The sequence below is a fragment of the Bufo gargarizans genome, chromosome 3 (genome assembly GCF_014858855.1).
Source record: "Bufo gargarizans isolate SCDJY-AF-19 chromosome 3, ASM1485885v1, whole genome shotgun sequence".
Taxonomy (NCBI): Eukaryota; Metazoa; Chordata; class Amphibia; order Anura; family Bufonidae; genus Bufo; species Bufo gargarizans.
Window position 1 is genome coordinate 323,882,785 of NC_058082.1, and position 12,837 is coordinate 323,895,621.

The window sequence follows — 12,837 nt, forward strand, 5'->3', positions numbered from 1 at the left end:
CTTTTGCCTCTACTCTGATCAGCTCCTGGCAAGACTGACACTGAAACCAATAAACCTTTCTCCAAAATAGAGTAGAAAAAGGCAAAGCTTAAAGGGGTTTTCCACCTTTAGAACTAATTCCCACCAGACCTGTGGAGAGAAGCAAACTTACTTGCGCCATGCCTCTCAGGTCCAGCTCATTCCATTTGTGGTGATCTGGTTCCTGCTTATCAACTTCTGGAATGGATGGGAGTCACGTGTACTGTTGCCGTCAATGTCTTGCTGTGATGTGTCCACCAAGCGGCATGTGACCTAGTGACATACTGCTTTGGGGAAAAAACTTACCACTGCAGCCAGTCATTGGCTGCAAAGGCAAACATTGTACATGCCAGAAGTTAACAAGTGGGGACAGAAAATAAAAGGAGCCGGAACCAAGCGGCGAGGAGTAGTATGCTTCCCTCCACAGGACCGACACGGAGGAGGGACTCAATTTTTTTTTCACATGGTGGAATAGCTTTAAAAGGGGTTCTACAGGCGTTTTCTATTGATAATCTATCCTCAGGATAGGTCATCAATATCAGATCTGCGGGGATCCGACACCCAGCGCCCCCGACGATAAGCTGTATGAGGAGACGGCAAGCAGTGCACACATGCTGTCTGCCTTCTCTCTTTCTGCTTGCTACTGTATGTCCATGGGACAGCACCGGACAGTAAGAGAGAAGGGAGACTGTACGTGTGCCCTGCGAGTGCCGTCTCCTCATACAGCTGATAGGCGGAGATGCCAGGTGTCGGACCCCCGCCGATCTGATACTGATGACCTATCCTGAGGATAGATCATCGATAAAAAAAAGCCAGGAAAACCCCTTTAAAGCAAATAGATCAATATCTTTAGCAGATATTATTTTTATTTCTTTATATGGCTGGTCCAGAAACAGCAGATCATTTTTGCCATGGGTTTTGTAATAAATCCACAGCAAATTTGTAGCTTATGCATTATGTTGCATTTTTTCTCCAGGATTTCAAACTGAGTATTACAAAGGGTGAAATCTGCACCATAATGAACATAATTTTGCTATTTTTCAAGTACTGTATAGCAGTATTATGAGTATTTGTCAAGCATTAGTATAAGTCAAACAAGGAGTGAAGAATAAATAGAGAAAAGAAATAGAGAAATATTTGGGTCTCTCCAGTACAATCTATACATGGCTTTGCCTTACAAATACAAAAGCAAATATTGACCAGAATGTACAAATGTGAATAAGGCCTTAGGTGTATTTGCCATTTGCAATTTTTAATAATTAGAAATATGATGTGAGACCAAGGAAAAACGTCTAGATAGTGTTCTAATGATTATACCCCTACACAGCCTAGATTTGGGCACTACAGCTGGCAGTATATACTGTATGGGCACTATGGATGGGCATTATGCATTACACATTGTATAAGAAAATATTGTTTTCATTACTTATGGATACTGTGTTTTACATTATGAGAGCTGCGAGAAAATATTTTTGGGGTGCAGAATCCTGTGTGATTAAAGTCATCAAGACTTCATACTCATTTTCATTGTGTTCATTGAGTTCATTTTCATTTAAAGGGGTTGTCTCTCACTTCAGTAAGTGGCATTTATCATATAGAGAAAGTTAATACAAGCCACTTACTAATATATTGTTATTATCCATATTGCTTCCTTTGCTGGCTGGATTCAATTTTCTATCACATTATACACTGCACATTTCCATGGTTACCACCCTGCAATAATGGAAAATAATAGCATTCTTAAGACAGAATGCTAAATAGAAAGGCCATTGAGGGGTTAAAAATAATTTTAAAAAACTCACCGGTATCCTCTTCTTTCTGCTGGACCTGCAATAGGACCTGCAATGATGTCACCGTACTCACCATGTGGTGAGCACGGTGACATCACCGCAGGTCCTTCTTTCTTCATTCAGCAGGACCTGCGATGACGTCATCGCACTCACCACATGGTGAGCGAGGTGACGTCATCGCAGGTCCATTTGCAGATCCTGCAGAAAGAAGAGGATACCGGCTGTGCGATCAAGTGGATGAGGTGAGGTTTTTTTAATTACAATTTTTAACCCCTCAATGGCCATTTTATCAAGCATTATGTCTTAAGAATGCTATTATTTTCCGTTATAACCATGTTATAACAGAAAATAATAAAATCAGCTGAACACCGAACCTGAACCCGAACTTCAGTGAAAAAGTCCGGGTCTGGGTACCTGAACTCGCAAAGTTCGGTACAAACCGAAACTTTGCAGTTCGGGTTTGCTCAAACCTATGTGTAATAAAAAAAAGACAAAGGGACAATCCCATCCTTGCTGATTAGGGACACATCATCATAAAGGCCATTGAGTAGCTTTAGCAGTGGACGTAACAACGGACGAGATGTCTACAGGGAAGCAGAGAGGAAGAGACCATTGGGGCTGGAATGGAGCTGCTCAGAAGAGTTGAGTGGCTTCCTTTTTTAGCTGTACACAAATTCCGGCCATTATTTCATTTTGAGTTAGGGGTCAGGCAGCTCCTTTAAACGGGAGGATGTGGGGCCACCTTTGGTCTGACAGAATTATTATTATGAAAGAATTTGCCATAAATTATAGTGCAAATTACAACAGCCCTGGATTGTGAGAAAATAAATAGGAAATCTACGGATGTGCGTTATATTTTATGTCAGGTTCTCATTTAAATTATAGCAAATCTGTAAGAATGTGGGAAGCCCACCCCTCATGCTAAGCCCCACCAACCTAAAAGGAGTCATGAGGAGAGTAAAAAACACCTAAAGCAGAGTTTTTGTGCAAATCTGCCTTTTTTTTACTCCAGAACACTGGCCATGATAAATTTCTCCCAATGTTTTTTTATTTTTACGGACGTAGGACAATTCTATATTCAGCCTTCCTGTCCCTTATTAAGTACAAACTGGGCAATATAAGCAGAAAACCATGTTTTATTGCAGCAAATTACATTATTGTCTTTAATAATATGTATTGCTATTATCAAAAATAAAAAAAATTCAAACAGCATCATCAGAGTCAAACAGCATTTTCAGTACCCCTGTTATTGAGAGATTGTGGTCAGTGCTTCTTGCTGTAGTGCACATTCACCAGAAGATGGCACTAGAGGACTTCTTTCACCTTTGCAAAAGAACATTCCTCAGGGACTGTGGAATTCTACTTTCCTATAACTTGCATTTCTTTCTATTTGTAGCACTTCCAATTCAAAGACTTGCCATCTTTAGCTGCAAAAAATGGAGCCCAAGAGTGTAATTAACATATAACCTCTGAGGAGTCCATTTATAGAAGAAAAACATGCAGCTGTTGTAATGGGGAGGAAGTGTTCCTTATTCATTCTTATTGCTCATGCTCTGAAATGTATGTAAAAAGAAAAAGGTAGCATTGTTTGTAAAACAGTAGGGGGACCATGCATGCAGGGGCTGGCTCTAGGGGGTGCAGAGTAAGCCGTCACCCTCTGGCTCTGGTTCTTCAGGGGTTACAAAGACACCCCTGAGACATAGGGACACTGCATACCTGTTTAATGTAGGCACATTGGTTACTGTTTATATACAGGGTCAGTAATGGTTGTGATACATGGAGTATTTCCTATAGAAACTTCTGGATGACACATGACAGCGTCACTCTACTATCATATTGTCATTTGATTATGCAGTTCATAGTTGTAATATTTTTTATGCTGAATACCAAGTGCCTTATGAGAGCACTGTTCTATTATAATGGCCATCTCTTTGCAGACTTTATTTGCGACTTAGTACAGTTCCTCAGGGGTTAGCACTGTTGCCAGGTATCACTGGGGTGCTGGTTTCAAAGCTGCCTGGAGTTTATATGGACATCCTACACCAGTGATGGCTAACCTTGGCACTCCAGCTGTGGTGAAACTACGACTCCCAGCATGCTCCATTTATTTCTATAGAGTTCTGAGAGCAGCCAAGCAAGGGGGGCATCTTGGGAGTTGTAGTTTTACCACAGCTGGAGTGCCAAGGTTAGCCATCACTGTCCTACACTTTCCTTCTGTAAAAAGCTAGCATGTCACCCACGCAGGGAGGCATTAGGTGGAGCGAATACTAATTTAATACTTGCATACATGCTCTGTAAGAAAAGAGCAGAGCCTGGAAGAGGAGAGGATATTGTACTCCTGCTGAAGAAGTTGTGGTAGCAAGAGGAAAGGGAGTCTCCCTACTGCAAGTGTAATCCACAAAATTGATGCATTGACACCTGGAACAACAAGCTTCTCCTTGCTGGGTGCATGAAATGAAGGTGTGGCTCAAACTGGGGATAAGACCTAAATGGTCTAATGGAAGTTTCTGGCTAGGTAGGCTGACAGGCAGTGTCTAGAAGATGGTGGTAGTAGCACACATAGCATGAAAGGAGAGGGAATATCTCTCCCTGCAAGCCTGTGATAGAGGCTGAAGTTCCTGTGCAGCAATGAAGAGGAAGGCTGTGAGGAGCAAGCATGGGAGGAGAGGAAGTCTCTTCAGATAGGTTGCAATAGGAGAATGATAGACTCTGAGCTAATGCACTTGAGGCATAGAGACCTGTACCATCCTGACTGGATCAAGTAAGTCCCCTTTGAGCTGATTGACTGTAAATGTGGAATGAAAATAATTAAAAGACTGTGCCTTATGGGAGACTGTAAATATACTGAAGGAACCACAAATAATAACTTTGGCATTTCATTATTAAAATTGAAATCCATTTACAACAGGTTGGCTTCAGTGCCAACTGGTGCCTCTATACCAAAGCTGACTTTGGAACCAAGTTTTAAAATGCTTTTCAAGTTGAAAAGCCAAATCCTGAAGTTTTTCACCAAAGTCCTGCGAGACTTCGGTGATAACGAATTTGCCTCGCTGGAGACCATACATTTTAATGCTGTATGGAGATTAATCTCCATACAGCATTAAAACAATGTTTTGAGCAAAGCGACTTCAGATCTAGGATCCGTAGCTTGCTTTGCTCATCCATACCGCCAGACCCTATTGACTATATTCAGATCTGGCTCTAACCGGATGGTTTACTGCTAAACAAAAACTGGTGCATGCACCTTTTTTTCTTTGGCCCAAACTGGACAGATCCCCACTGGATTCCTTTAAGGTCAATGAGGTTGGCGGTGGACAGCAGTATCCAGCTATGACGGATACGGTGAACTCCAGCAGACTGTTCCTCTGCCAGAACAACATGCTGGATCAGGTAAATGGAGATGTGAAACTAGCCTTAGATTGTGAGGACAGTGCCTGATGTGAAAAGGACACTCTTTTTATATACCGATGTAACATGGTTAGCACTCCTTTTTTTCTGAGATTTCTGAGTTTGGTTATCTAATCTAAGCAAACACCTTAAATTGCTTTTCAATGGGTTTTGTCTCAAGATAATGAAATGAGTTATGAAATTTGAGTTAACAGCGGGAGTGCTAACCATGGTACATCTGTACTTTCAGCTAATGGAGTTAATGGACACTTTGAAGTATATTGAGGAGTTCTCTTCACCTATACGTTAGATGGACAGACTCAGCTGCCCATTTGATGTAGTATGAATGTAGGCAGTAAGGTTTAAAGAACTAATCTAGTATAAAATAAATGTTTTATTTACAGTGGGTGAGGGAATCCCAGTGACTGTCGCTCAGCAAGAACAAAAGAAATGTATTTCATTGTACTTAGATATTCTTTTGAAATTTTCTTGGATGACACAGGTGACATGTGGAATAACTAGCTATATCTAACATTGCTATATGCTGCACATCACAGCTGCTTTCTTGTTTATCTAGATGATATTTGCAATGTATCGGAGCAGGCGTCAGCGAGAGCTAAGGGCACAAGGGCTAAGCCACAAGCACTGCAATTCTCTTTTAAACTCGAGGCTTCTTTATACTGTGTATTCGAGATATAATTAGTAAATGCACCCCTCCTCAGTCCCCCTTCACCCTGCTAAAGTGGTTCTTCTATATCTCTGAACTTTGACCTCTTTGACTGCTGAAATCAAAAGCATCTCTTGAACAGAACTTGCCAAATCTCTAGTGGCAAAAGAGCAGAGAAAAAAGATTATTGCTCTTTTCATACCAAAATGATTGGCAGATTTTTCCCTTCAGTGGTCCAGAAGCTCACTCCATCAATTAATTGAAACCTCGTAGCATACATTTCAATGTAAAGTATAAGAATTTCCTTTTGAGTAAATACAAACTGAATGCACCCGGGTACCCTTGGGGTACTTCTGTGAACTGAATCTCAGTTGTATCAGCCCTAAATATTTCTGAGCTACTTAGTCTTAAAGTTTTAGATGGATCTTAAACTAAGCTGAATTTCAAGTTTGTTAGTTAAGCAACTTTTGGTGGATATTTTGTTTCATGTCAAGTCTTGTCATTGCTTAATTTACAAAAGCAATAAATGGGTTGAATACGGTGATCATTTTTTTTCAGCTCCAATAATAAGATGATGTTAAGTTATATATGAAAAAAGGCATTACATCCCTGGCTAAAACTGCCTTACATCATTTACTCATTGTTTACAATGGGAATACATGCTATAATTAGAGATGAACGAATCAAAGTTGACGAAGTGGAATTTGATCAGAATTTCAAGAAAAAAATCAATTCGCTCTGAATCCGAATTTCCTAAAGCTTCGTGGTAATGAATCGCATTTTTCCTAAAATGTCTTCTGCACGTGTTAGGACATGGAGCAAGGAACTCTGGGGTGGAGGGATCACCCACAATGCCATGCATGCAGCCAATCAGCAGCCAGCCTCTGTGATGTCACAGCCCTATAAATAGCCTCAGCCATTTTGGATTAAGCCATTTTCCAGTGTACTTAGTGCAGGGAGAGAAGTCAGAAGGCGCTAGGGACAGTGCTAGAAAAGACTTTAAAACTTTTATTTTGCTGTATAGAAGTTCAAGGAAAGGATAGGGAGGAATCATTCCACAGTATTGAAGCAGAACAGGGTTCAGTAGGGGAGTTTACAGCCTGGGTAATAGGAACAATCCTATTACACCTTGCTGCACTGACTGCGGATCCAAATTGCCATTATACAGCTCTGTAATTCCGGCAAACCGTTCTTGTTATTGGGGTGCAAGTGTTGTGTGATACAGCCATTAACAGGGTTTATTACAAGGAAATATTTCTACGTCTTAGGCTACTTTAACACTTGCGTTCAGAGTGGATCCATCTGGTGTCTGCACAGACGGATCCGCACCTATAATGCAAACGCTTAGATCCGTTCAGAACGGATCCGTTTGCATTACCATGAACAAACCGATGTTCATGATAGTGCAAACTGATCCGTTCTGACTTTACATTGAAAGTCAATGGGGGACGGATCCGTTTGAAAATTGAGCCATACTGTGTCAACTTCAAACGGATCCGTCCCCTTTGACTTCCATTGTAAGTCTGGACGGATCCGTTTGCCTCCGCAAGGCCAGGCGGACACCCCAACGCTGCAAGCAGCGTTCGGGTGTCCGCCTGCTGAGCGGAGCGGAGGACAAACGTTGCCAGACTGATGCATTCTGAGCGGATCCGCATCCACTCCGAATGCATTAGGGCTGGACGGATCCGTTCGGGGCCGCTTGTGAGAGCCTTCAAACGGAACTCACAAGCGGAGCCCCGAATGCAAGTGTGAAAGTAGCCTTATTTCCCCTTGTGCGGTGCAATTATCTAAAGCAGGCATGCTCAACATGCGCCCCTCCAGCTGTTGTAAAAGTACAACTACCAGCATGCCCGAACAGCCTACAGCTATCAGTCTACAGCAGGCATTGTGGGATGTAGTTTTACAATAGTTGGAGGGCCGCAGGTTGAGCATGCCTGTTCTAAAGCATTTTTTTGGGTTGTATTAGTGGGAAAATGGCTTATTAGCCGTTGTGCGGCAAAATTAGAAAATTAAAGCCCTTTTTGGCATGTATTAGTGGCAAAAAAATAATATATATTATTTGCCATTCAGCAGTGCAGTTATATGTTCTAAAGCCTTTTGTGGAGAGTATAAGTGGAAAAATGTAAGAGCCTATTTGCCGTTCAGCGGTGCAGTTATATGTTCTAAAGCTTTTGTGGAGTGTATACAGTGGCGGAAATAATTATTTGACCCCTCACTGATTTTGTAAGTTTGTCCAATGACAAAGAAATGAAAAGTCTCAGAACAGTATCATTTCAATGGTAGGTTTATTGTAACAGTGGCAGATAGCACATCAAAAGGAAAATCGAAAAAATAACTTTAAATAAAAGATAGCAACTGATTTGCATTTCATTGAGTGAAATAAGTATTTGAACCCCTACCAACCATTAAGAGTTCTGGCTCCCACAGAGTGGTTAGACACTTCTACTCAATTAGTCACCCTCATTAAGGACACCTGTCTTAACTAGTCACCTGTATAAAAGACACCTGTCCACAGAATCAATCAATCAAGCAGACTCCAAACTCTCCAACATGGGAAAGACCAAAGAGCTGTCCAAGGATGTCAGAGACAAAATTGTAGACCTGCACAAGGCTGGAATGGGCTACAAAACCATTAGCAAGAAGCTGGGAGAGAAGGTGACAACTGTTGGTGCGATTGTTCGAAAATGGAAGGAGCACAAAATGACCATCAATCGACCTCGCTCTGGGGCTCCACGCAAGATCTCACCTCGTGGGGTGTCAATGGTTCTGAGAAAGGTGAAAAAGCATCCTAGAACTACACGGGAGGAGTTAGTTAATGACCTCAAATTAGCAGGGACCACAGTCACCAAGAAAACCATTTGAAACACATTACACCGCAATGGATTAAAATCCTGCAAGGCTCGCAAGGTCCCCCTGCTCAGGAAGGCAGATGTGCAGGCCCGTCTGAAGTTTGCCAATGAACACCTGAATGATTCAGAGAGTGACTGGGAGAAGGTGCTGTGGTCTGATGAGACCAAAATAGAGCTCTTTGGCATTAACTCAACTCGCTGTGTTTGGAGGAAGAAAAATGCTGCCTATGACCCCCAAAACACCGTCCCCACCGTCAAGCATGGGGGTGGAAACATTTTGCTTTGGGGGTGTTTTTCTGCTAAGGGCACAGGACAACTTATTCGCATAAACGGGAAAATGGACGGAGCCATGTATCGTGAAATCCTGAGCGACAACCTCCTTCCCTCTGCCAGGAAACTGAAAATGGGTCGTGGATGGGTGTTCCAGCACGACAATGACCCAAAACATACAGCAAAGGCAACAAAGGAGTGGCTCAAGAAGAAGCACATTAAGGTCATGGAGTGGCCTAGTCAGTCTCCGGACTTTAATCCAATCGAAAACCTATGGAGGGAGCTCAAGCTCAGAGTTGCACAGAGACAGCCTCGAAACCTTAGGGATTTAGAGATGATCTGCAAAGAGGAGTGGACCAACATTCCTCCTAAAATGTGCGCAAACTTGGTCATCAATTACAAGAAACGTTTGACCTCTGTGCTTGCAAACAAGGGTTTTTCCACCAAGTATTAAGTCTTTTTTTGTTAGAGGGTTCAAATACTTATTTCACTCAATGAAATGCAAATCAGTTGCTATCTTTTATTTAAAGTTATTTTTTCGATTTTCCTTTTGATGTGCTATCTGCCACTGTTACAATAAACCTACCATTGAAATGATACTGTTCTGAGACTTTTCATTTCTTTGTCATTGGACAAACTTACAAAATCAGTGAGGGGTCAAATAATTATTTCCTCCACTGTAAGTGGAAAAATGTAAGAGCCTATTTGCCATTCAGCAGTGCAGTTATATGTTCTAAAGCTTTTGTGGAGAGTATAAGTGGAAAAATGTAAGAGCCTATTTGCCATTCAGCAGTGCAGTTATATGTTCTAAAGCCTTTTGTGGAGAGTATAAATGGAAAAATGTAAGAGCCTATTTGCCGTTCAGCGGTGCAGTTATATGTTCTAAAGCCTTCTTTGGCGTGTATTAGTGGGAAAAAAAGTGCTTATTAGCCATTGTGTGGTGAAATGAGAAAATTACAGACTTTTTTAAGGTGTTTTAATTTCCTTTTTATTTATTTATTTGATCTAACAGTATATCAGACAGAGACGTGCCAGGCCCTATACAGGCGAGTGCGAGATGCCAAAATGTTTCTGGCGCAGGCACGAGTCACAGCAGAGTAAGGGGACATGGTGGCAGGAGTCACAGCAAGAGACCTGATTTCCCAGTGTCATCTAGCAGTTGTGTCTTGACCAGAAACCCAGCTTTTCTTGAATGGTTGACTCGGTCATCCACTTCGTCCCAAGTGACATCAGACACCCCCAGCCAAGAGTCTGTGGGTTAGTCAGACACAACTCTTAGTTGGCAGGGCCCGGGAGCAGGCCCTGTGCCCTCACCTATCCTCAACCTGCCTCTGTCCCTTTCTGTTCAGCCAGAGAAGTATTATATGCTGTGGGCTCAGCTCCACTATACAGCGAGGACGAGTTACTAGAGGACAGTCAGCAGCGACTGGGCAGCCAGGATGTGGAGGAGACATCCTCCGCTTTCTCCGGTAGGCAGGCAAGTAATAATGATGAGGAGAGTTGATTGTACGTACAAGAAATGACAGGCGGCACTCACCACTGCAGTTAAAATGCTTCTTTATTCATCCAACACACATGGACACAAAGTAAGGGCTGGGGCGGACATCAGATCACAGAGTGCCAAAGTAGCGACGTCCGTTTTGCGCTGCTGCGCTTCTGGCTACTGACCGGCCTTCGCTACTTCGGCACTCTGATCTGATGTCCGCCCGAGCCCTTACTTTGTGTCCATGTGTGTTGGATGGAAAAAAAAAGAAGCATTTTAACTGCAGTGGGGAGTACCTACAATCAAGTTTCATCTTGTGTGTCCCTGAGCTGAGCACCACGCACACTGCATATATAAGGTTTGCTGGATGTTTGCTTGGCAGTAACAGTACCGAGCAGTGCCACCCAGGACTTTTCTTTCTCTTCCCCTGCATCAATGATGGGAGAGTGGCGTGGGAGCTGGTGTTGCAAGCCGCCCTGACCCAGAGACCACTGAGGAGGACATCAGTGACGTGCAGACAGTACGCGATGATGATGATGTAGCTGATAGCACTTGGGAGCTGGGTGAATTAGGGGCTTCATCATCAGAAGAGGGTGGCAGCTTTCCCGTGAGGCAGCGGCGGAACCAGCAAGTTGCTAGCTTGGCCGGGAGTCAGCAGGGTGGCAGCAGTGGGAGGTCACGAGCCAAACATGCCCGGAATTGACCAGCCGCTTCGCAGGAGGCTACTTGCCCGGAAAGTAGTGGTGCAGCGGTACACGGAAGCAGCGGCGGTAGCAGTCAGTCAGTGCAGTGTGTTGTGGGTAAAATCATCTACTCAGCTGTGTGGCAGTTTTTTGTTAAGCCGCTGGAGGAGGTGAACATGGCCATTTGTAGAATCTGTGGGCAGAAGGTGAAGCGTTGCCAGGGTGCCAATGTTGGCACCACGGCCCTGCATCAACATATGCAGCATCATCATAAAGTGGCCTCGGAGAAGTGGCTCCAATGTGGTGGTCCAGCCTGCCGCAGCAACCGCAGGCTCCACCACCTGAGCAGAATAATCTGTCTGTCCTTCCCATCATCTGCTGGTCCTGATGCTCCTTCTCCTCCTCCTACGCCTCATCAGTCATTTCATCAGCAATCGATCATCAAAGAGATTGCCAAGAGACAACAGTATGCATGCACTCATCCAACAGCGCAGAAGCTGAATGTGCCCCTGGCCAAGTTGCAGTCCCTCCCTTTCCAAGTGGTGGACTCTGCACCTTTCAGAGAACTGATGGCTTGTACGGAGCCGAGGTGGAGAGTCCCAAGCCATCATTTCTTTGCCAAAAAGGCAGTACCAGCCCTGCACACATGTGTAGAACAGAAGGTAAGCCAGTCCTTGAACCTTGAAATTGCACGGCAGCACCGATGTGTGCAGCTGTAACTATGGTCAGGGACAATACAATGCATATGGCCCACTGGGTGAATGTGGTTCTTGCACAGCCACACAAGCAACTTGGCCAGGTGACGCCGCTTCCGCCTCCACATTCTCACTCCATTGGTTGACAAGTGCGACAATGTCCGCCTCTTCCTCCTCATCCTTCACCGTGTCCTCAGCCTCCACTGCAGGGACAATTCATAGTGCCCCTCCAGCATACCACATATGCAGGGCACGGCGGTGTCATGCTGTTCTGCACCTCGTTTGCCTGGACGAACTGAGTCACACAGGGGAGGAACTGCTAATTGTCCTTTACCATTAATCGAATCCTGGCTTTCTCCGCAACAACTCAAAAATCGGAACCATGGTGACCGACAACGGGAAGAACATGGTGTCAACGCTGCATCGAGGAGGGCTGAGCCTTGCATCCTGCACGTGTTCAATCTGGTTGTTAAGCAGTTCCTGAAGTCTTCCACCCATCTACAAGACATCCTAAAAATGGCGAGGAAACTTTGCATGTACTTCAGCCACTCATGTACCGCAAAGCACACCCTCCTTGAGCTGTAGCAGCAGAATGGCGTCCCCAACAAAGGCTGATATGTGACGTTTACACCGGTTGGAATTCCACCCTCCATATGTTGGACTGAATATACGAACAGATAAAGGCAATAAATGATTTTTTGATGATCCAAGTGGACAGGAGTACTCCCCTGTGTAACTTCGAAGTCAGCCAGTCGCAACTCATGCGTGACACCTGCAGTTTGCTCAGGCCCTTTGAGGAGGCCACATTATTTGTCAGTCACCAGGACTACGGGAAGAACAATTTCATTCCACTGCTTTATGTCCTGGAACAGATGCTGGTAAATCTCGACGGTCAAGGGACTGGAGACGTGGTGCCTAGATCTCAAGGCCACATGAGCCATATGGGGGCTGAACTGGAGGAGGAGGAGGACATTGGACCAAAAGCAATGTGTAGC